Here is a 25,777-nt window from a genome sequence, read left to right on the forward strand (position 1 = left end):
TCACTTTGCTCGTTTGAAAGCCATGATGTCTTTTTTCTCTTGGCTGGGCCAAACTCTCTGGGGGCAAAGCAGAGAAAGGGGAGGGTAACCTTTCCCCTTATGACATCATAAAGGGAGAGCTGCAGATCGGCCCATCTGAGTTTTCATTTTCTCAAAGGCAGAGCAGGATACCCAGAGCTTGTTTTACATATGTCGCCATTTCTAGCCACTGGGGACCATAGGGGAGGCTAGTGGAACTCACATCAATGTTAAAAAACCTCATGAAGTGACATTTTCATGCCATGGGCCCTTTAACATGTGACTCCACATGGGAGGAGCATTTTTCAGTCTGCTGCAGCGATAAATCCTGTTTTGTCATGTAATTTTGTTTATTAAACCTTTTTGTTAAATCTTCATTTGGACCCTGCCTCTCTCCTTCCTCAGAAATTCAGAAAACACTGCACACTTTAAAAAGCTTTGATTATGTTTTGGATTTCCCATCTTTGGCCAGAGCATTCCTGTATTAGAAGCATGTCGTTCTTAATCTCCAGACACCTTTTTGTATCTCTGTTCTTCAGTTCTTTGCCCTGGAGAAGAAAAATAAGTGTCAAGAATACAAACGCACAGCCTGTCATCATACAATATTTAGACATTCAGTCAATAGTTTGAGCTATGAGTCACCCTGAACTTGACACACTGACTTTTAACGTTTACTTTTTTACTGGAATAAAAAAAAATCCTTTTGCCACATCTCTTCCTTGACTTTTATATACTTTGCTATACATTTGAATAATAGTTTAACAACGTGTAATACCTGAGTGAAGTCCCAGTGAATCCCCATTCCTTTCTGCTTAGCCTCTTTGCAGTTATGAAGGCCAGGCTCCGTTTCTTTTTTCCCCGGGTCAGTTAAACACCGGTTGTCATTGTACTTGTGGGACTTAATGCCGCCGATATAGAGCTCACCGCTTGACCGATAATAACACATCTAAAAAAAAATAAAATAAAAAGTCAAGGAGAAAGCAGATTGGTCAGTTACTGTAAATAAGCCAACGGCAGCAAAAAGACAATATTTCCAATTGCCACTTGTAACTTTTCAGTGACTATTATCATTAATCTTGACAACCACTGTTACTTGCTTTACTTACTTGAGGTCCATAGTAGTAGCAATTGTAGGCGATGGGTGTGTGACCTGGTACTGGTCCTTGGTCTATGCACTGGTCAGCATCAAGATTCCTTATCTATAAATGGGGGAGTTCATCATTTTATCAAACCCAATGAAAATGTATCCAATACTATGACATGTATCATTAAAATACACAATATAATGTGGCAGTGCACATGTGGCGCGCACACCCTGCAGTACTGCCTCTACCACACATACAAAGATACAACTAAACTTACTCCTCCATAGGCAACTAGGTTAGTCAAGGGATCCAACTTGGGATACACATTTTCCAGGTACCATTTGAAAGGTTTACAGTTCAACCTTTCCCTGAGTTTTTTCCTTTCAGAGATTTCCCCAATGTCAATTCCGTGATTCTGCAGAGAATAAGGCATGATTTGTCACATTTGTACTCAGAAGAAAAGCTTTTCATTATGGATCCTTGGATGTTCATTCTGCATCCTGTGTGTATGAGGCATGCAGTATTCCATAGAAAGGGCATCATCATTTTTGTTGTACTTGACTACATTTGAAGTACCTCAAATGGCAAGTTCCAAGCCAAGTTGACGTTGTGTTTGTATTCATCCATCCAGACTTCTGCTACCCTCAGGGCGTTTCTCTTCATGGCTTCGCTCAGGTCAGGCATGTAGGGCTTGTGGGCCCTCTCAATGTGGGCGATCTTGGAGCATGGAACTACTTCAATACTGCCTCCACATGTCCAAACCTATATGAGCAAAAAATAAGCTTAGCTTTATATTACTTGATAAAACGGAATAATTGATCAGTTACCAATGATAATTGTGGAAGTGCAAAGCATGAATAAAAACAAAAGTTAAGAGTTATTAAGAGCTACTTAGAAGTTCACAAACTGTGGGTAGCACCGCCGCTTGTTATATGCACTTAACAGTTTGTAGGGCTCCATCTCTGGGAGACCCCTGCAGCTGACCCATAAAGTTAATAATTATAATAATAGAACATTTGTCAGGCAACCAGTGGAGACTCAAGGAAGTTACTATTCCTAGCCAAGAAATAGCCCCTCTGGGAATTTTTGTACATATTTCATTATATTATATTATATATGAGTGCCAAAAGGACACAACTGAAATAATGACACAGAAAACAAGGCAGTGAACAGTTAAATTGCTCAAGTGAGCTTAACACCGTCTGAAAAGGTTGGTAGATCATGCTACCTACCCGAAGCGCGTTATCAGATTTTACAGCAGAACCTAAACAAATTTTGGCCATGTACTGAGCACAATATTTGATTATTTTGTGTTATCAGATTGAATGTTATCATAAACAGACACTGTTGCTACAGTTTAGGTTGAGAAATAGGTTGAGGTTATTAATCTTAAAAATGACAAGAGTGGGCCTTTTTGACACAAACATTTCCCCAATATAATTCAGAATATGGGCTTATGGAAGTAAGCAATTGTAAACCACATTAATTTTATTTAAAATGCATTAATTACACTTCAATCCAATTTTTTGGACATTTTAGGCCTTCATTTATAGGACAGCTGAAGACATGAAAGGGGAGAGAGAGAGGGGGGAATGACATGCAGCAAAGGGCCGCAGGTTGGAGTCAAACCCGCGGCCGCTACGTCGAGGAGTTAACCTCTGTATATGGGTGGTCGCTCTGCCAGGTGAGCTAACCAGGCACCTTATGCTCAGCAACTTTCACCAAGGCTTTTACTCTTAAAATTTGAAAACCGTCTACAAATACATACACAATTAATAAAACTGCATGTACATTAACCTTTCATATATACATTTACTTACTATTCTGCATCAGTCTGTCTGGAAAATGTTTGTGCTAAAAAGGCTTATCCCACTCTTTTACCATTTTTAAAATGTTTGATAAGTATTTTTCAACTTAGCAATATTGAGCATCTTATAACATAAAAAGATCAAATATTGTGTTCATTACATGGCAATAGCAGCGGACTCAACTCTGGTCAAAATTTGTTTTGGCTCTCCTGTATAATCTGAAATAATGCCTTGTATTGTGTTAAATAAATTAGGTTTAGAGGTGCTGGTTGGTGGATTATGTTACCTTTGGACCAGGCCTGGACTGGGACAAAAATTAGCCCTGGCATTTTGGCCCAGGCGGCCCACCCCCCCCGCACCACCGTGATTGGTCAGACACATTCCCTGCAGACAGTCCTCTTAAAATAAAGCGTGCATTCTATGATATGAGTTGCGTAGTGTTCAGCATTCATGTGATAGTTTTGGATCCTTCAAGAGGAGTCTCAAGACTTATCTGTTGATCTTACACTTAAATAATTAATTCATTCTTAGAGTTATGATTTGTATATTTATGGTATTTTTGTTATTTTTTATTATTGATATTTGATATTGTATTGTCATTATTGTTTTTATTACTATTTTGCTGGACAAAAGTGTCTGCTAAATACAATAACCATAACCCTTCCCAAAAAGCTGAGAGTAGTATGCTCTGGAAAAGAGCTAATTAAGCAATTCAAGGAACACTGATGCTTGTATCACCACTGATTTTATAGATTACCTGACTTTCCAACCTTCCTCTTCCTGATTATTCCTTCTTTGTTGTTCCTTCCACATGCCCTTCCTTTCCTCTCCTCTTTCCATCCCTTCCTCATCATTACGTCCTCTCCTGTCTTCCCCCAACCACCTCTCCTCCTCCTCCGCTTCAGGTAATGCTGATGTTGAAGCAGCTACTACAGCCCCAAACATGTCAGAAATTTTGGCACATTTTGAGGAATCCGCCTGTAGATTCTTAATCTTTTTCTCCCGTAATATCTCTGCATCTCCCTTGCGCTTTGGTGGTCGTTTGTCCATTTTAACGTGGATGCTAAACTTCCAGCATAACTATTACAGCTCGTTTCTCAGGGCCGGGAGGCGTGGCTATAGTGGGATTCGTAAATTTGCGGCCCGGAGTGTGGACGGGGGTTCCTGGATTTGATTGGGTCAGGTCAGTGTCAATAAAGAAAATTAACCAATGGGCCGCTGTGAGTTCTTTGTGGACCGGCGCGGCCAAAAAAACAAACAAAACCAAAGCCTATTTCGGCCCACCGGGAAAATGCCCGGTATGCCAGATGGCCAGTCCAGCCCTGCTTTATACAGAGACAGGCTAGCTGTTGTCTTCCTGTTTCCAGTCTTAATGCTAAATAAGCAAAGTGCATGCTAGCTGTAGCTTTTTAGTTACCATACAGACACAAAAGTGGTATCAATCTCATTTAACGTTCAGCAAGAAATGGAATAAAATATGATCCAGTTAAAGTGCTCATATTATGCTCATTTTCAGGTTCATAATTGTATTTAGAACTTTATCAGCCTTTTTTGTATTTAGAGGTTATATCAGAATAGGTTTACATGGTTTAATTTTCAAAAAACACCATATTTTTGTTGTAATGCACATTGCTGCAGCTCCTCTTTTCACTCTGTGTGTTGAGCTCTCTGTTTTAGCTACAGAATAAGACAACTCACTTCTGTTCCATCTTTGTTGGGACTCGCACATGCACAGTAAGTACTGCTAGCTAGTCAGTTGCAGAGTATGAGGGCGTGCCATGCTAGCAGCTGGCGAGCATTATAAATTGTGTTACAAAGTGACCACGTTTGTCTCTGAAGTAAAGGCTGGACTACAATAGAGCTGTTTGGAGCAGTTTGTGAACAGTGTTTTCTGTTGGAGATGGTAAGTCCCTCTGGGGTGGATTTGGGGCTTATACACTTTGTAAACCTATAACGTGCACAAAAAAGATATATAACACGATAAAGGTTAGGGGAAAAGCCAAAAAGCATAATATGAGCACTTTAAGTCTAAATGGAGTAATCCATGTATTTCAAGGTTTATTTGACGCAAACACTGCACAGCTGTAAATAATATTATGATACACGATTTTACAATTCTGGAAAGATATTATGGCAGGAATCTGTTCCAACGATTGTGAGGTAACCAGTTCCGGTTTTAATAAGTAAGAAGGGCAACTGTACTGAACCCATGGATCAACTTGCTGCAAGTTGGCCTGGGACTGTGTCATCAGGTGTTAGACAGATGAAGCTTACTCACTCGAATTCCCAGCTCAACGTTTTCTCCACCGTACACTTTCATTCCTTCATCGAGGAGTCCGATTTCCCCCAGATACTTTCTTTCAGCAACTAGGATCCCCATGACAGATGGACTTCTGAAATGAAAGAAGAGACCCGTTACTACTGTATAATTTAAAAACATGCTGCATCACCATGAGCATAAAAGTAAAGCTTTCAGATCATTAAGAATGCCTCATCCAAGATACATATATGTATATGATATGTTTGACACATAAGTCGGAACAAGACTGCGCAATTTCACTTAAAACTTACTTTCCAGGCAACGAGCCATCATTGAGTTTGTAATACTCATCTGAAAAGCTTTCATACATGCACCATAAAGCCCAGTCGAAGGCGTGGGATGCTGGCTGGTATGGAATAACCTTGAGGTCAGCAAAGTTTACTTTGTCAAACACAGGGGACGTCACCACCGTTCGGTCAGCCTTGATCTGGGTCAGCAGGGGTTCCGCCCTGAATGAAGGGAAGGAGGAGAGGTGGCTTACCCATCACTTCATTAAACTGTTGTTTCTGGAACAATCAGTGAGACTGCTGCTTCATATTTCTTCTTTTTGTCTCTATGAAATGACTGTAACTCCAGAATGGGAGCTGGCATGTGTTGTGATGTGCCATTCACTCCTTTATTTGATCAGCAGCTAGTTAGATCAAGCATTCCAAACAGACAGAACACACCCAAATGGTTTTGAATACTTCCATCTCCTGTGCATTATGTTTCATTTGTACGCACCCCAAGGGAACATTGGTGCAGCATTTGGAAGGTGGAGGGAGCTTCAGACTGAAAAATGTTCAGTTTCGATACAGAGATCTAGTTAATATTACCCAAATTAGACTGTTTTGTTTTGGCTAATGCACAATTGCAAAGTCAGCTTGCCAAACTTACTACTGCACTACAAATGAGCTGTGACTAGAAGGTTGCAAGTCTGAGCAGCACTCGCCTCTAGCCTCATTCCCACCACTGTGCAAGGCCTTTAACACCCTCATTGCCTAAGTGGGCATGCCAGTACACCCGACTGTGGTTGTAGTGGGATAAGTCTGTGCTTGGACGGGGCTGTTGCAAATGGAAAAACAGGCCGTTCCTGAAAAAGTTATTGTTAGCAAAATGTATTGTGGTTAATCAAGGGCTAAGATGTGAGGCAGGCCAACTTTGGCATCAGCTCACCAGAGTCAGTTTGCACTTGGTGGTGGTATAGACACTGTAAACATTTGTCAGTACTGGTGGTAAGCTTGAGAACTTTAAGTGAATCTCATTACAATTTGAATTTGAAAAAACTGAGGTTTGTTTAGGAAGACACGAGTTAGCACAGCTGCCACCGATATATAATGTTAACGGCTTCTACTTATAGTAGGGTGACCATATTTTGATTTCCAAAAAAGAGGACACTCGGCCTGGCCTCGAGACAAATCCAGACAGTGGTGATTCTCAGAGGTTAATGAACATGCTTTATTATGCCTCAATTGTGCAAAAATAACTTCTGTAATAAAATAAAATCTGTAACAACATGTAACAAAATAATAGCTCTCTTTTAAAATAAATAAATAATATGAAATAATGTTCTAAATATGACCTCTTCTGTGTTAAAATATATATAAATATGTATAAATATAAACAAAATATCTCTTAATACCTTTTCAATGTAATAACATAAATAATAAAGACACTGAAACATATGTGCCAGCTTTGCACACGGGGCACTCCGCCTCCCACTTGTCCGGTCCCGACCGGGACGGTATGTGGGACATTTTTTTTGCAGTTCAACTGTGAAGCTGCACTAGTCTTGTTTTATGGTTGTAAGTGGACTGTGTGTGTGTGTGTGTGTGTGTGTGTGGGGGTGGGTGATATAGAACGGGGGAGAAGTGAGAGTGACAGCGAAGCGAGTCCTACCGACTCTAGAGTCATAGTGAGAGAAACAAAGTGTCTCCCCGTGTTTTCTGACCAAGGTGGGAAATCTTTAGCAGGAAACGCCCGGGCATTTTGTGTGCAATGCTGCTCCGCTGTCTGCCCTGGTCCCTGTGTATGTGCGGGCGCGCAGAGCCGCTCACAAGGCAGCCTCTCGGGAATTACGTCACACAACAAAGTAGCCTACCGTAGTATTGTGTTGAGCAAAGTGCCAGTCAATTTAAGTTACGCGCTTAATGGTCCCATGAAAACAGTGAAAACCGGACATTTTAATGAATTTATAAAACCCCCGGACGCCCCGGACAGTAGGTAAAAAGTGGACATGTCCGGGCAAAGAGGACGTTTGGTCACCCTAACTTATAGCACCTTTAATGTGGAATCAAAAATGACATACGTGCACAGTGAAAATGGTATACATACACCAGGTATAAAAGTTTATTGTTGCCTCATTCTTACCACAGCTCATGGACTTCGGAGGCGCTCCAGGATGGCCACCACCGTCAGCAGTAGCAGCCCTCCAGCCAGACGCCCTGGCATGAGACAGGCCATATGACACATTGTTCCTCACCCTTATGATAGCGTACTTGGGTTCTCCTGCTCGAGGGACTTCACACATACGTCAAGGTCACCCTTCAGGTTTTCTAAATTGAGAGAAAATGCGGTTATTTTATTTTTTTATTAGGGGTGTGACAGATGTTGTTTTTACCATAGAAAGTTTAGACGGGGCAGTGACACCAGTTTCCATACCGATTACCCAGAGTGCAAAGTACACTTACAATTTTGAGAGCAACAGTTGTGATTGTAGACATGCCTCACATGCTCACAAACTACAGGTTGCAATTGAAATGAAATTTAAACATTAAAGGAAAATTAACCTAGGGATTAATAACACATGGGTACCGAGTCAACCATTCTCTGGGACGTTTTCATGCTAATTGAATGTGACCATGTTACTGGTTACTGGTTACACGGCGTTCGTCGTACTGTCTTTATAAACTATCTTTTTAATAAACTGTCTGTACACTTACAAATTACAAATTACAAAGAGGTGATTTAAATCACAGTCTTAATTATAATACATAAAGGTTGAAAGGGTTAAGAATGGCAGAAACGAAATACACACCTTAAAAAAAAACAAAAAAAAAAAAAAAAAAAACATACATAAATAGAATGGAATAAAATAAATTAAAAGAGGGGAAGGGGGTAGCCACTCTGATATTGTTGTAGTTGGTTTCTCAAAAAATGTCAAGAAGGGGCGCCATATTTTGTAAAATGTATTCTCAGATCCCTGGGTAGTCTTATTTTCTCTAAATTCATACAGGACATAATGTCTCTAATCCAAAGTGAGTGGGAAGGAGGAGCAGGGTCTTTCCACTTGAGTAAGATAACCCTACGAGCCAGTAAGGAGGTAAAGGCCAATACCTTCAGCTTCCCTTTAGGCAAGCCCAAATTTGGAGCAATGCCAAAAATGCCAGTAAAAGGATTTGGCTCGATTTGTTGGTGAAGTAATTCAGAAATAGTTTGAAAGACTGATGTACAGAACTCAGTCAAGGTGGGACACGTCCAATACATGTGAAAGAGTGACGCAGGTGCTATCACAGGTCGGGTCCACATCAGTTTGGTTTTAGATACAGTATGTGGATACGATGTACTTTAAATTGCACAACAGCATGTCGGGCGCACATGGAGGTAGAGTGTATCCTTTTTTATGCCAGATTTTAAATGCACCATCAACGATCGAGTGAGGAAACAGATGATTAGCTGCAATTGGGCTGAGAAGTGAAAAAATCTGCAATCAAAATTCTTCCTAAATTGGGTCCAGATTCGAAGGAAGTGCTTAATCACGGGACTACTGTTGGGAATAGCAGAAGAGAGGGGAGTACTGGCGCTTAAGAGGGCAGATAGAGACAATGGGCTAATAGCGCTGGACTCCATTGTTACCCAGACTGGGGCTAAGTCGTCGAGGTGAAAATGCACCCAATACACTAAAGAACGAATATTAGCAGTTATAGTATTGGAAATTAGGGAGGGCCATTCGACCTGTTTGTTTGGGCCTTTCAAGAAAAGCTTTCCGTAACCGAGGGTGTTTACCATTCCAAATATAATTTATCATTAAAGAGTCAAAGGCCTGAAAAAGGATTTGGGGAGAAAAATGGGGAGACATTGGAAAATATATAGGAACTTTGGAGAAGTGTCATTTTAATTGAATTTATTCTACCTATAAGAGAAAAAGACAGAGGAGACCACTTCGATAATATTTGCTTCGCCTGATCCAATAATTTGAGGAAGTTCGATTTAAATAGGTTTTTAAAATTTCTGGTAAAACATACCCCAAGGTAACTCAGATGATCTGTCACCACTTTGAGTGGAAGAGCAGTATACTTAAGTTTAAGAGCTTCTGTATTAATCAGAAAGTGTTCGCTCTTACTCAAGTTAAGTTTGTAGCCTGAAAACTGATTAAAGGCCCCCAATACAAAAAGTGCCTCCGGTCGGGAGGGGGCTGGCTTTGAGACAAACAAAAGTAAGTCATCAACATATAATGATACCTTATGCTCGATTCCAGAGGTGGGTAGTAACAAGTTACATTTACTCCGTTACATTTACTTGAGTAAGTTTTTGAAAAAAATATACTTCTAGGAGTAGTTTTAAATCACTATACTTTTTACTTTTACTTGAGTAGATTTGTGAAGAAGAAACTGTACTCTTACTCCGCTACATTGAGCTACAATGAGATCGTTACTTTTCTTTTTACCTCTTTGGTATTCTACGCGTCATTGTTTGTATTCCCCCCGCGTACGCCTCATTTTAATGTTTTATTTTGAAAGAGAGAGAGAGAGAGAGAGAGAGAGAGAGAGAGAGACTTCCGCCAAAGGCTCTACCATGTACGTGACTGTTTCACCAATCAAACGTAGTTGTGCAGTCTCGTCAGCTGGCAACAAAAAATAGGCGACGCTGATGCGTAAATCAACGCTTATCAATATCACTTCCCCATCAGTCAGGACCAAGATCTGACCATAATTACACTTGTCCTTTCCATAAACTGTCGTTGATTTAGCCTGTTATTTCAGTTGCAATCCTGCCAGTGGAAGCGATCGTGAGAGCAAATAAAAAATATAAAAAACATAATTCAAACCGCTGTGCGCATTGGCTCAAGAAGCAGAGAAATAGCCGATATGTAATTCCCTCCCATTCAAATCTATATATTTCATAAATATACCCATCAGGGAATGTTTACGGCGTTGTCGGTCTCTAAATGCTTTAACTTTTATGAGCGCACTTTTCTCTCTTTCTCTCGCTGCTCTCTCTCTCTCTCTCTCTCTCGCGACCGAGCTCTGCCTGATCTTCTATAAGAACGGTGATGCCAATCGAGTAGGCCTATTGATTGGTCAGTAGGCGGTGCTTTTACACCGGTTGATCTCTGATCTCCAACATAACCTGCTCCCGACCAGGTTAAGGCGTCCAGCATGAGTTACCACGCCGATTGAACCCGGTATCAAGTGATCCACCTACGTGATAAAGAAAACCCTGGGTTGAACCTGAAGTTAGCTCGCTTAACACCAAATCTTGCTTTGTAGTACAGGCCTCTGGCCTCATAATGAAAGCTGTTTACTTTTAGTAAAAGTGCCAAACAGCAGCTCCATTACCTTGTTCTAGTTCTGCCTGCAGAGCCTTGTAAAAAAAGTAGGTTTGGAAATTTGTGTTACTTGTGCTTATTTATTTTATGTATTATTATTTTTAAGTACTTGAATTTACCTGGATTATTTTTATTTAAGCTATTTTGTAATTAATTAATTTTTATTTATTTAATTGATTGGATGAACTATAATTTGCCTAAAGATGATTATTTAGTATTTTTGTCCGTCCGATTGAATGCTTATGTTAAAAAATAAATCAGACGTTACTCAACAGTTACTCAGTACTTGAGTAGTTTTTTCACCGAGTACTTTTTTATTCTTACTCAAGTAATTATTTGGATGAATACTTTTTACTTTTACTTGAGTCATATTATTCTGAAGTAACAGTACTTTTACTTGAGTACAATTTTTGGCTACTCTACCCATCTCTGCTCGATTCCTTCTCTCCATATCCCCTGTATCCGTTCGTTACTGCGAATGGCAATCGCAAGTGGTTCAATCGCGATAGCAAAAGGAGTGGCTCAAAGGACAAGCCTGCCGGGTCCCACAATGCAAATCAAAACTACTCGAGTAACGGCTGTTTGTTAATACTGAGGCAGAAGGGCATGCATATAATAGTTTAACCCAAGAAGTGAAAACAGGACCCAAACCAAATCTTTCAAGGGTATAAAACAAACGAAGGGGGGAGTTTACCTGAGTCAAATGAGTCTGAGAAAACTGAACATAAAAAGGCATTAATTCAACTGAGAATTTCTTTAAAAAGTCAGATGAAAGTCTGTCTTGGCCAGGAGATTTACCTGATTGCATAGATGTTATTGCTGCAGTAATTTCCTTCTGAGTAATAGTTGCCTCAAGGCTATGCCTCAGGTCTTGAGAAAGGTAAGGCATGTTTAGGCTCCTGAAAAAGGTTTCCATAACAGTTACGTTTACTGTACAATCCGAACTATACAAATTTGAATAAAATATTTTGAACTTTTCGTTAATCAGCTTCTCTTCTGATGTTGTACACACACTGTCTGTCCGTATTCCAGGGATAAGTTGCTTCGCTCTAAATCCGTGCAGTTGATTGGCCAGGAGTTTACCAATCTTGTCACCATGCTCGTAAAAAGTACTTCTGCTCCTAAGCAACTGGTCGGCAACTTGACGAGAGGAAAGAAGGTTGAATTCTGTCTGGAGTTTTAAACGTTCTTAAAAGTTCGGATGAGGGCGAATTAGCATATTGTCTGTCTATGTTCAGAATCTGATCAGCAATTTTTTATTTGTTTCTGTTTTAAACGCTTATTTTTGTATGCTACAAAAGAAATAATTTCACCCCTCAAATAGGCTTTCAGGGCTTCCCAAATTGTTGCAGTGGACACATCTAGTGTTTTATCAAAAAGGTTTTAAGAAAACTCATCTGAGAGCAACAATGGATCCAGTCTCCACTGCCTTCTTGTACACTCAGCATCTGAGAAAGCCAATTGAAGGAACAGAGTAGTGTGATCTGAGATCACAATACTTTCATAACTGCATGACTTAAGGTCTGACATTAATGAATTATCAACAAAAAAATAATCTATTCGGGTGTAGGTGTGGTGAACATGTGAAAAGAAGGAAAATTCTCTTCCTGTGGGGACTAAAAACCTGTATGGATCAGAGAGGCTGTAATCAGCGATAAATGATTTGATATGACCAGCAGATCTGATAAGAGTGGCAGGGTTAGGGGAAGAGCGGTCTAGTACTGGATCTAAATAACCCTACCTAGAAGAGTGAGAAGTGAGATCAGGAAGTTGAGAAAAAAAATCTCTTAAAGAATTGTACATCATCAACATTAGGCGCGTAGACATTGACCAAGATTACTGACTTATTGTAAAGTTTGCCTGAAACAATAATAAAACGTCCATTTTTATCTGATATAATGTTTGAGGACTCAAAAGGAATATTACTATCAATACTTATACTGCCTTAGCCCTGAAATTAGAATGGAAAAATTGTCAGCATTGCCAGCATTTACCTAATTGCCATTGGTCAGAGTCGATTTCTTGAAGGAAAACTATCCCAGCCCTGAGCCGCTTTAGGTGGGTGAGGACTTTACCTCTTTTCACTTGGTGATTTAGCCCCTTGACATTCCAACTAATTAAATTCGGATTGCCCTTCATCTAACTCAGTTATAGTGAGGGAAAAAGAAAGGCACACATACAGAGTAGCAAAATAAGGAAAAGAAAAACACACACACAAAATAACTATAAATACAGCAGGTGGTGGCTTATCAGCCAAACTCCCAGTTAAATCCAACCCATCCCACCCTAACCTCACCCCATATATAGCTCTAAACAGCAAACCACAAAGGACCCTTGCTAGTCTCACAACAAACATTCCAGGCTTTTACTTCTTGATCTGTGCTAGCTCCCACATAGATCGTGAAGTAACATCAGTCTGAGAGATTGGCTGGGGATATGAATAGAACATTCGTCCACAGTTGTATACTCACAGTCAATCGAATTTATTATGGACTCACACCCAAAGTAGAAATGTAGTTGGATGCTTCAGAGACGGACCGCAACCTTTTCCTCTCGCCGCTCTGGAGAGTGATGCGCAGCTTCGCAGGGAAAAGGAGAGAGGGTTGGAGATTGCGCTGATAGAGTTCAGCCATAACCCCCTTGTATTCATGATGAACGTTCTGTCTCCGACTTCTCCCTTCCAAATCCGACAGTTCAGGCTTCAGCGACTTGTTATCTTCCTGCAGTAAGGAGCCTCAAGTTGCTCCAGAGCGTCCGCGGACACAGCTTCTGCATTCGACTCGATATCGGTTATACGTTGCCCCTGTCCTGAGCCCACGGCCTGGATCTTGTCGAGCTTAGTGTCCATGCTGGCAAACGATGACTTGAACTTGGCGGCTGTCGCTCTGCGCTGCTTGAGCAGATCTAAAATAGATGTAGCCAATAAGCTAACATTAGCGTGACTGCTAACGCGTCCGAGGATGTCTCTGTCTCTGCCAAGGTCACTTTTTGCATTTTCGTTGATCTGGGCATTATTCTGAATGCAGTGTCGGTGTTATCGGCAAAATATCGGCAGCACGGTGGCTCAGTGGTTAGCAGTTCTACCTCTGCTCCAGTTTCTTCCCACCATAAAGACATGCATGCAACTAGGACTACAGTTGAAAATTAGCCGACTAACACTAGTGCAGAAATGTTGATTAATGTGCATTGTCCTAATAAATAATAAATGAATCTTAAATTACAGTCTTGAAATTACTAAATGCTGTTACATCTTGCTCTTAAAAAAAGGAGTAAAATCCTTATTTGCATTTTCTTGTTGAGAATTAGATAAGAAGATCGGCAACACTATCATGTCTGTCTGGTAAATATAAGGCTACAGCCAGCACTTGGTTAGCTTAGCATAAAGACGGGGAACAAAGGAAAACTTCTAGCTTGGCTCTGTCCAAAGCTCACAAAGTCCACCTTACCGAAACTCTAAAGCTCACTAATAAACACATACAGTATGTTATTTGTTAAATGTGTACAATAACTGTAGTAACGCCAATGTATGGTTTTCCAGGGGGTTATTTGCTGGAGCTTTACCATCCTAAATTCTTGTTGTTACCATATCTATGGCATACAAAACTAATTGTTGTTTTTATACTTTTTTGAACAGATTAAACAAACACGGTGTAACATATTAATCAGTGAGCTTTAAATGTACTAGTAGGCAGGTTGTTTTTTTGTTTTTTTTCCTAAGTTTGGACAAAGCCAGGCTTACGGTGTTCATTTTAGGACATTCTCAGATCTCAGACTCGAATGAAAAGGCATCAGGTCTCGGATGAAAAGGCATCAGGTCACAGGCGAATCGGCATCGGAGTAGCCTAAAAGTCACTCAGTCTCAAAAAAAACCTCTGTCATCTTCAGACAAAACTGCATTAGATCTCGAAAAACAGCCTCGGAGCACCAAAAAAGTCGTCAGTCTCAGAAAAATCTCTGTCAAGTTTATGAAAGTCAAGTGTCAGATGAAAGGCGCCTATCTCCGAAAAATGTCCCGCGCTCAAACTGCTTCAAACCAAACGGCCTCAGCGTCAGAAAAACCTCTGTCAGCCTCAGACAAAACTTTGTCAGAAAAAACGTTGTCAGAGATAACGTTGCCCAGATGAAGCCTGTTGACTAGCTTTCTGAATTAGCTAAAGTAGATAGCAGCTTTTACAGTGAATACCCAGTCTCATGGCAGTTCGTGAAATGTTCACGTAATTTAATCTATTGATCCGTGTACACGGACACGTTTAATTCATTTTTTTCGTGATATCAGCAGGTTTTTTAAACTAATGTATTTCAATGGGAAGCATCTTTGGTGATCACAGCACGATTCTCTCTGCCAGTCGGCTGCAGCAGAGAAGCTGTATACAGCTTTGCTATTATTGGTATTTTTAGCCCAATAACCGCTGTTTTAACCCTCATGTTGTCCTTGGGTCAAATTTCACCCGTTTTCAAAGTTTCTATGTCAAAATTTGGGGTTTTCTTTCAACCAAATTGCCCCATAATACCACTGATGGTTCCATACATGAAACAGGCTGTGATTATCCATCAACATAATTTATTGACCATGAAAAAAAGCGTTGAAAAAAGTGACAAATCCAGTTCATGGCAAAATGATGCCATTTCGTTTGAGTCTGAGCCCTGAGTCTAAGATCTGAGGATGTCCTAAAATGAACACCGTACAGGCTAGCTGTTTCCAGTCTTTATGTTAAGCTAATCAGCTGCTGACTGTAGGGCAAATTTTACCATACATATATGATAGTGATATCAACCATGGCATGCCATCTAACTCTTGGCAAGAAAAGTGAATACACATGTTTTCCAAAATGTCCCAATTCCCAAAACTATTACTTTAAAGCCAAAAGTTCATGTGACAAAATGCATTTTATTTGTTGATTTTACAAGACTGCTTAGAAAAGTAGATACATTCAAAAAAATACAATCACAAAATAACACCCATAACATAGATTAGAGCCTAACAGTAAAAATAAAAGTTAGAATATAAGCAACAGTGGCATTGCACAATGAAACGTGATTTCAGCCTGTCATGTCTCCGAGCAATACGTAGCGGGTTGATGTGTAATTAATTACAGGGAGCTATAAACAAGTGTCATCTAGTTTGACAAACTGTCAGAACTTCACCTAGTTTAACATACAGAATTTTATAAATAGTCTCAAGCCTCTTCTTCAGCTCATAAATCAGTAGCAAAACCCTCTGCATAGGTAATCTGGACTACACCCCTCAATGTCATAGCTCATAAAATAAATAGGGAGACAATTCTAACAGATGCATTCAGAGAAATGTTCAAAATGATTAACCAAAACTCAAAGCGGAACATAATTTCCCCTTTAACATGTGTTTTCAACATGTGTCTCTACTTCTATATCCCTTTGCTGCTGCTACAGTGACTTTCCCCATTGTGGGATTAATGTAAAGATTTTGAATCTCTTCAACTTTGGTGTTAAAATTAATTAACCATAATAATGACAAGACAGGAAAGCACCGCCTGACTGTAAGTAATATTAACATGTAATATCGCACTCTCGCCTTCTCTCTCTCTCTCTCTCTAGGCTAGGCTACACTCACATTTCCGTCCCGTGTGAGTCCGTCTCTGTACTCAGTCCGTCTCTGGTGGTTGATTAATGCAGATATCTCATAACAGCTGGATTGGTTGGCGCATGGTGCACCACCATGAGTGCACGAGGCAAATGCCTGTGATTACTCTATATTTTAATTCAATCAGGAGAGACTTCATTGCAGATATGCAAATATTTATTGTAAATAAGCATAATATGAAATGTACAGAGTCTTTGGGGATTAGACTCTCATCATCATTAAAAATATTTAAAGGGATAGAGAGGCCAGACATATTCCCCCCGATGGAGCCTAGACACTGGTGATGGCGGAGAGGGAACCCGGAGACCGAACAAAGGACCTGTCTGCCGGAAAGGGACTCAGGTTGCAGTGGTTGACGATGACCAGAGGCGGAAGGGGAGGAGGAGGGTTGCACGTTGACCTGAAAAGACAGCTCATAGCAAGGAGAAAAGACATTTAAAGCAGGATGTCATGCTGTGATTGGATCATGAATTTCGTGGCCAATTCTGGTCGGTTTACTGAAAAGTGAACGCCTAACAGCTGAATAGTTTTAGGCAGAGATAGTGGTGATTGCAGTAATGTAGACGTCTTCCTGGAAGAATTTGCCCTGAGCTTCATTTGTGATATTTTGTCAGACAATTCTTAATCTGCAACATTCTCTGTCAGGTAAATTCAGTAGTAATGTTTTTCTCTGAAGTAGTACAAAGTTAGTCAGTGTACAGAGTAGACTTGCATATTAGGTGCTTTGGAGTCCTTCTGTAAATGATTTCGGGGTACAAAGGTTCTGGAGAAAGCTACAAGCAGCAATACAAGAGGCCAAGCAATCATCCCATTCCAAACAGCTTTGAACAGGCACTGTTCTAATAATGTATTAATGAAGGATAATCTCAAACTGGATCTTATTTACATTATTTACTGATTAATACAAAATGAAAATTGAATCTGCCAGACTGTTGAATTTGTTTTGTGTCCTTTTTGTAACATGACATACAAAAGGTCACAGGTGCTTCACTTTTTTTTCTTTTGGTGAAATGTCTTAACAGCCACTGGATGGATTGGCATGACATTTTGTTTAAAGGTGCCCTCCCCACACGTATTCCATTACTTTGTGGTAATGTCTGAAGTTCTACCATGGACTCTGGTAACTTTGGTTACCTTGTTTCAAGCCATTCTAGCGTGGTATAGAAAGCCTACAGGACTGACTCAGCCGATTTCTGCCAGTTCTCATTAATATTCAACAAGCTAAGCTGTTTGAATCTGATTGGCTAACAGGTAGCCAATGAGAGCCTGGCTGTCAGAATCCTTTACCCAGCCCAACTGGGCGAGCTAATGAATAGTAATGAGCTCTGGCAATATGATGTCAGACTGACCAGATTTTGTAATTGGCCTGATTTCTCGGCTTATTTCTTTTCAGTGGCTAGAGCTGACAGAGGAGGTAGCAGTTCATTTTCATATTCACCACATAACACAAACACATATCATAACATATTTAAAAAATGCAAGGAAAAACGGTTTTGTATGGCAGGGCACCTTTAAATATTTGTGGTCCCCAGAGGATGATTCCTGATGATCCCCTCACTTCTCCTCTACAAGGATCACTAGTCTAGGCTTTTTCATGTGTGCATTTTTTTTAATTTTTGAAGGTTCAACCTCAGTCCTCAGACCCTTAATAACAAAAATGTCCCATAAAACTCATTAAAAGCACAATGTGTTATCCCACGGCCATTACAGTAAAACAAATCATGCATTTTGTTATATCAGGCTTTCAATCTAGAGCCTTCAGAATTGTAATTTTTACTATTTTTCACAAGATTGAGCCATTTTCTCATGTTTCCTCTATTGGGCAAATACATAATATTTTCCTGGTTTCTACTCAGGGTACCGCTGCTGTTATGGAAGACTGCAACGTTGCTGCTAAAAACTGACATATATCAGACTGTATAAACAAAATACCCCTAGCATTTAGTAATCACAAAAAATCATAAAAACAACAACATTGGCATTATGTAAATAAACTGACAAAGGGTTAAAATAAAAAAGAATGAATATTTGGTAGTTAGGATCACTCAGTTGAAAGTGGGAAATAATATTAATACTGTATATAATTGTATGGCAGTTTTGTTATGCGACAGACATTTTGTCCTCCAAGGACATCTAAGCAACTTCTTAAGGGATAATGTAATGGCAAAAATTACATTTAAGCTGATTCCTTATATTCTTATGAATAATTTATTTGTGCTTTGGTTTTTCTTACAATACTGAAAGAGAGTTTGTCTCATTCCCACAAGTTGATTCTGATTCTGCTTAACTAACTTGGAGACATCAAGTCTGGAGACGAATGCGTATGGGCTTTGCTTTGAACCAATAAAGGTACAAGGTCACAGTAAACTATCTTCCTCTCCTGGGGTCCGTTCCAGAAAGCAGGTTTAGTGAAAACTCTGAGTTTGTTAACCCTGTAATGAGGGAAACTCTGGGTTTTCCGTTTCAGAAAGAGAGGTAACTTAACCTCAGAGTCAGTTACTATGGTAACTGAGCCTGTGAACCTAACCTGGTCGGGAGCAGGTTTTCTTCAAGAAACTCGAGTTTCTCAGTCTCCTCCCTCTGACGGCCGGACGAGAGGGAGGAGACTGAGAGACTGAGAGAAACTCAAGTTTTTTCTCTCTCTCATTTCCTCATTCATTCAGTCTTATCAGGCGCATTTTAATGCAGTTTGTCATCTGCATGAATAAAAAAACGTATTGTTAGGCAGATTATAAAACGTTTTTTTCTCAAACATGTCATGTCCTTTTGTCGATGATCCCGTTGATGAAAAAGCTGTATTATTTCACAGAGAGTTTACGCGGAGATGATATTGAGTCCTGACTAAATGTATTTTCATTTCCACATTTTTTCAGTCCATCAGATATGTAGATACCTTATCCGTCCTCATATCACTAACATCCACCATCGTGGACAGGCTTTAACATCCCCGCAGATTCTTTGTGTCGCATTACGTTTTTTGCAAACGGCAGTTTTCTTTATTGGTGTGTATACAGATCATACTGTAATAGTAAAGCCAATGTATGCAGAGCCGTCAGAAAAGTGTGACTCGGCTCTGATACGTTTTTAAACGTGGTAGTGTTCCCTGGACACAAACCAGTGAGAGCCATTAAAAGAAATGAATGATTATACATTATAGTTCTGTTAATGATCAGGGGGCTGCAGCCTCAGAATGGGATTAGTATAGCTTACTTTTTCGCCCGCAGGATTGCACCCAAATGAAATTATAGGTGTAATACAATTCCAGTTTTCACCAGTAATATTATAAGTTAACTGTGATTAAATATGAAATTAATACACTGTTAATGCTTACGCACTGACTCGAGCGCAGCAATTTTCTCCCACACAATTACCTCTCTTTTGCAGCAGCAACCGCTGTCTTGCTTTTTAACGAAATGCATGTTAAAACTCGTGTTTGTGCGCATGAGTATTTCCGACCACACACGTTTGTTTGTAGTTGTTACCATGGTGAATCGTAGTATCATGGCTCCATTCATACTGCTTTTTATTGTGGTGGTGCACGCGTGAACATACTCTGAGTTGATTGAACCAACTCATATCAGCTGTTCTGGAACCGAAAACTCTGAGTTTCCCATCTCAGGGTAAATCAACTCAGACATCAGGGTTAGACTCAGAGTTTGTTAAACCTCCTTCCTGGAACGGACCCCAGATCCATTCCTCCCTTGCCAGCTGAGATGTATGGGGCAGGTGACCTCAGGGTGAAAGTAGGGCACAGGGGATAAGATGAAGTGGCTCTATGACGTCTCTTGAGATTTAGCAGTATCTTTATCTTTTATGTTGCCTGTGAGAAATGCAAAGTCATGTTTAGACCAGAGCATGTGTGATTGTCACCCCTTTTTCTTGTTGTGTATTTAAGCTCAGTGTTCATGTTCACTCATTGAAGAAACGTTTCCACGCTGAGCTGATGTGCTTTTTGTGAAATCGTGTTCCTCCTATATTTGCAAATATATCTTAATAAAATACAAAAACCTAACTTGGTTTAGTCTTCCACTGTCTTATTTGTTTCACTTTACTAAACTTTCAAAACTTTACTCCTGCTGCAAAAGAAACTTCCACTACAAGGGTTACCATGGTAAAAATGACTTCTTAAATATTAGCATGTTAGCATGCTGACGTAGAATTTAGCTCAAAGTAAGCTGTGCCTAGACTCACAGAGACTCTTATTTATGTTTTAAGACTTAAGAGTTTTGACAATCTTGAACATTTGAGCATTCATTTACTATATACTGTGTCGTTAATGTCACAAATATTACAATGACTTGTTGCTAATATATATAGCCTATATTGCTCCTCTGACTTCACCCAACACGTGAAGAAAAGGAATCCAGCAATCGATTTATAAAAAGAAAAAGAACCTTACCTGCCCTCTCTACCTTCTCACAGTTTCCCTTTAAAGTTTTCTTTATGTGTCAATGTATTGTAAGAACTTATTGTAATAAATTTCCCTTCAGCTGCAGTTACCACACGGTTGAGGTGCTAAATGTTGTTTGACTTCTCAGCCTGGGCCCGGCCCACTAATTGGGAAGACCCGCCCTTAATATGGGCAAGTAATACAGGAAGAACGGGTCTCACCTCACTGCTGCTCACACACTTTGAAACAAAAGAACATATCATCCAAATATATATCATGATTCATAAACACATGCCACTTGTCTGGTTGAAGCCGTCAGTCCTAGTCTAAGGTCTTTCAAGGTTTTCCATTCCCTTGCTGGGGGTTCAGTGTGTGCGGTATCACTATGAGAGCAGTGTGGTTGCCGGTCAATCGTCATACTGGGGGGATCGGGCTCCTCGTCTCGCGGGCATGTTTAAAGGGACAAACAGCTGGACACACTGCGTATGATCAGGAGTTTTTCTGACCTGGAGACAAACATCAGCAATCTCCGTGAGTTGACGCAATGATTCATCTTTCCCCTAGTGGAAGTGTACACATGTATTTGTTTAATCAGTTCTTCACTACACATGGAGATGGGGAAATGGAAAGAAAGTTGGGTTCTGTATGATTTAAATTCTGTGACGTTAACATTCATTCACTGTTAGAAAGGTAAGCAGAAGGATTAAATGTCCGTTCACTACACAAGTAGTTACTCAAATGAATGTTATGCTTTTAATCATCTGACAAAATTATATTGCATTAAAACAATATGTCACCAAAAAAATACTTGCAGATGTGGAGTCAAACATTAGATGAATGGCTTCTAATGGTCAGTGTACAGAGTAGAGTTGCATATTAGGTGCTTTGGGGTCCTTCTGTAAAATGATTTTGGGATACAATGGTTCTGGAGAAAGCTACAAGCAGCAATACAAGAGGCCAAGCAATCATCCCATTCCAAACAGCTTTCTACAGGCACTGTTCTAATAATGTATTAATGAAGGATAATCTCAAACTGGATCTTATTTACATTTTTTACTGATTAATACTTAATGAAAATTGAACCTGCCAGACTGTTGAGTTTGTTTTGTGTCCTTTTTGTAACATGACATACAAAAGGTCACAGGTGCTTCACTTTTTTTCTTTTTGGTGAAATGTCTTAACAGCCACTGGATGGATTGGCATGACATTTGGTTTAAATATTTGTGGTCCCCAGAGGATGATTCCTGATGATCCCCTCACTTCTCCTCTATAGGGATCACTAGGTACATTTTTTATTTGGCTTTTTCATGTGTGCATTTGTTTATTTTTATTTTGGAGGTTCAACCTCAGTCCTCAGCCTCTTTATAACAAAAATGTCCCATAAAATTCATTAAAAGCACAATTTGTTATCACACGGCCATTACAGTAAAACAAATCATGCATTCTATTATATCAGGCTTTCAATCTAGAGCCTTCAGAATTGTAATTTGTGCTATTTTTCACAAGATTGAGGTATTTTCTCATGTTTAAAGATTATTTTTGGGGGGCTTTTTTCCCTTTATTTAAGAGTGAGAGACAGTGGATAAACAGGAAAGGCGGGAGAGACGGGGAGGACACGCAGCAAAGGGCCTCAGGCGGACCCAAACCCGCGCGCCAAGAGACATCAGCCCACATGGGGCGCATTACTCCCACTGGGTGAACTAGAGTGCCGCCCCCATTTTCTCATGTTTCCTCTATTGGGCAAATACATATGTTCCTGGTTTCCACTCAGGGTATCGCTGCTCTATTATGGAGGACTGCCATGTTCCTGCTGTAAAATGAGATTTATTTTGTGACTATTTAGTTAACAGATGTAGTTATGAAATAAGCCACATATTTCCATTAATTGTAGCTTCATAGTGTATTCTGTTCCTTGAGTTAACAAGAGAGCTTTCTAACATGTTATACCCTGCCTGTAATTCAGTAACAGTTATGTTGGCGGAGATATATGATGTTGAGATGATGAAGCACGTTTTGTTATGAGTCTTGAGTTGTCCTACGATTGAAGAGTCTCATTACAGTGGACCAAGTTAGGCTATACAGTCGAAGCTGTCTCCGTGCTCTTACTCTACCTACGGCCCAAAAGTACATATATTTAATAACAACGAGTTTAATAGTTAACGCTAACAGTAACTACCGTTACACTGCTAAAAATGGACATATCCCAGACTGTAAAAAAAAAATACCCCTAGCATTTAGTAATCACAAAAAAAAATCATAAAAACCACAACATTGGCATTATGTAAACAAATTGGCAAAGGGTTAAAATAAAAATAAATAAAAAAGAATGAATATTTGGTAGTTAGGATCACTCAGTTAAAAGTGGGATAATAATATTAATACCAGAGATGGGAAGTAACGAAGTACAAATACGTGCGTTACTGTACTTAAGTAGATTTTTCGGATATTTCTACTTTACTTTACTATTTTTTTTTGTGTAATTTTTACTTTTTACTCCTTACATTTTAACACGAATATCGGTACTTTCTACTCCTTACATTTTAAAAATTGGCTCGTTACTTTAGTTTTGTACAAGAGGTTGTAATGTCGAAGAATAGCGCGGACACGCCACAAAAAAAAAACAGAAAAAAAATGAGAAAAAAGAGACTGCTGTCCGGAGGATAATCAGTTGAGATGGTGTGTGGGCCCTTGAGAACTGTAAGTCGTATAACTTATGTTGTCAGTTCATTTAAGCCTGTTGTTGTATTGGTCTATAGTTCCTGCACAGTTAAAGTAGGTTAGCTAGTGATTTAGTTGTTTGTGTTCTTCACCTGTTAGCTAGGTCTACGCCGCTACTACGCGCAACGTCATTCCCAAGCATCAAAAGAGAGAAGTTGTCCGTGTTTTACAGACACACCTGGGGGCGAAGTTTGAAACCAGCATCAGCTTTAAATACGGTCCTAATCTAGTCCTCACTAGCAAGTTTCAAATAATTTCAGCCGTGGTAAAGTTGGTTTTATATTGGACGTTGGATATTCGACACATTCGAAAATTTATTATGCAGCTTGCCCTTTCAACCTATTCATGTCAAACTACTTGTGATGAACTCAGCTAACCACCTACACATTGCACAAAGCTTCGTTTTCAAAAACCCCAATTTAATTTTTAAATATTTTTTTATGTAATATGTTTTAATCTATTATGAGCTCGATCTTTTGATCCTATTCGGTCAAACCAACTTGTGATGAACTCAGCTAACCACCTACATTGCACAAAGCTTATTTTAAAAAAACCCATCCTTTTATTTTTTAAATATTTTTAATATTAAAATGTCATAAATCTATGTTAGGTATCGACCTTTTGACCTATTCACGTCAAACCACTTGTGATGAACTCGCTATCCACCCTACACATTGCACAAAGACAAAACAAAACAAAATTAAAGGATGGGTTTTTGAAAAAATAAGCTTTGTGCAATGTGTAGGGTGGTTAGTTGAGTTCATCACAAGTGGTTTGACCTGAATAGGTCAAAAGGTCAGGCCGCATAATAGATTTCTGGCATTTATTTACATAAAAAATATTTAAAAAATTAAAGGATGTTTTTTTGAAAAAGAAGCTTTGTGCAATGTGTAGGGGGTTAGTTGAGTTCATCACAAGTGGTTTGACGAATAGGTCAAAAGGTCAGGCCACATAATAGATTTATGGCATTTATTTACACAAAATATTTAAAAAATAAAGGATGGGTTTTTTAAAAAAATAAGCTTTGTGCAATGTGTAGGGGGTTAGTTGAGTTCATCACAAGTGGTTTGACGTGAATAGGTCAAAAGGTCAGGCCACATAATAGATTTATGGCATTTATTTACATTAAAAAATATTTAAAAAATTAAAGGATGGGTTTTTTAAAAAAAGAAGCTTTGTGCAATGTGTAGGGGGGTTAGCTGAGTTCATCACAAGTGGTTTGACCTGAATAGGTCAAAAGGACAGGCCGCATAATAGATTTAAAGCATTCTTTTACATAAAAAAATATTTAAAAAATTAAAGGATGGGTTTTTTGAAAAAATAAGCTTTGTGCAATGTGTAGGGTGGTTAGCTGAGTTCATCACAAGTGGTTTGACCTGAATAGGTCAAAGGACAGGCTGCATAATAGATTTAAAGCATTCTTTTACATAAAAAATATTTAAAAATTAAAGGATGAGTTTTTTGAAAAAATAAGTTTTGTGTATTTGGGTGGTTAGCTGAGTTCATCACAAGTGGTTTGACATGAATAGGTTGAAAGCGTAAGCTGCATAATAGATTTTTCGAATGTGTCGAATATCCAACGTCCAATATAAAACCAACTTTACCACGGTATAATTTCACTGGAGTTACCGTTATTTTTCACGCTGATCAATACCGAATTCAATCTAATTGGATGGGAATATACTGTAGCGTACGTTGTATGTAACGCACCACTACAAGACGACTCGACAGATTCGGGCCGCCATTCTGCATTCATTTGCGGCAAATAATTGCAGCTTGATGGTGGTAACGTTAGCACTATAGTATGGACGGCGACATGATTGAAAATGAAGAAAACAGAGATCCCAGAGATTAGGCAGACAAGCAGCAAGACATTCCCAATCATCCCTGGCCTTATCTGAGAGAGATGTTTGAGATAGGCTAGGCATCAAGTATGACTCCTGGCCAATGTGCTGTGTAACTCTAAAAGTATGGGGAACTTCTTAATTAATCTATGTTTAGTAATTCATATTGTATCCTTTATTTTCTTTCTATATTTGAGCACACATACATGTAGATTCCTTTAAATGTTAAGGGGACGATTAAAAAGAGAAACTGGATCTGTGAATTCTCACAGAATCACAATTGAATTCATATCTTGCTACTCAGTCAGAATCGTTATTGCAGAGTCCCAGTCTCTGTCACAATAATCATATATGTGATGATTGGCAGACATCCATTTAAAATGTAGACAATGGCATATAAAGAGCCTGGTTTTTATGTCCACTGAAGTTTCTCATCTTACTCTAGTA

The 25,777-nt window shown here is 39.3% G+C and overlaps 1 pseudogene; it reads right to left on the minus strand.

The window, feature by feature from the left end:
- Positions 1 to 203: 203 nt before the first annotated feature.
- LOC120564308 lies at positions 204 to 13,606 on the minus strand (annotated as a pseudogene).
- Positions 13,607 to 25,777: the final 12,171 nt, after the last annotated feature.

The sequence above is a fragment of the Perca fluviatilis genome, chromosome 8, assembly GCF_010015445.1.
Source record: "Perca fluviatilis chromosome 8, GENO_Pfluv_1.0, whole genome shotgun sequence".
NCBI classification, from domain to species: Eukaryota; Metazoa; Chordata; class Actinopteri; order Perciformes; family Percidae; genus Perca; species Perca fluviatilis.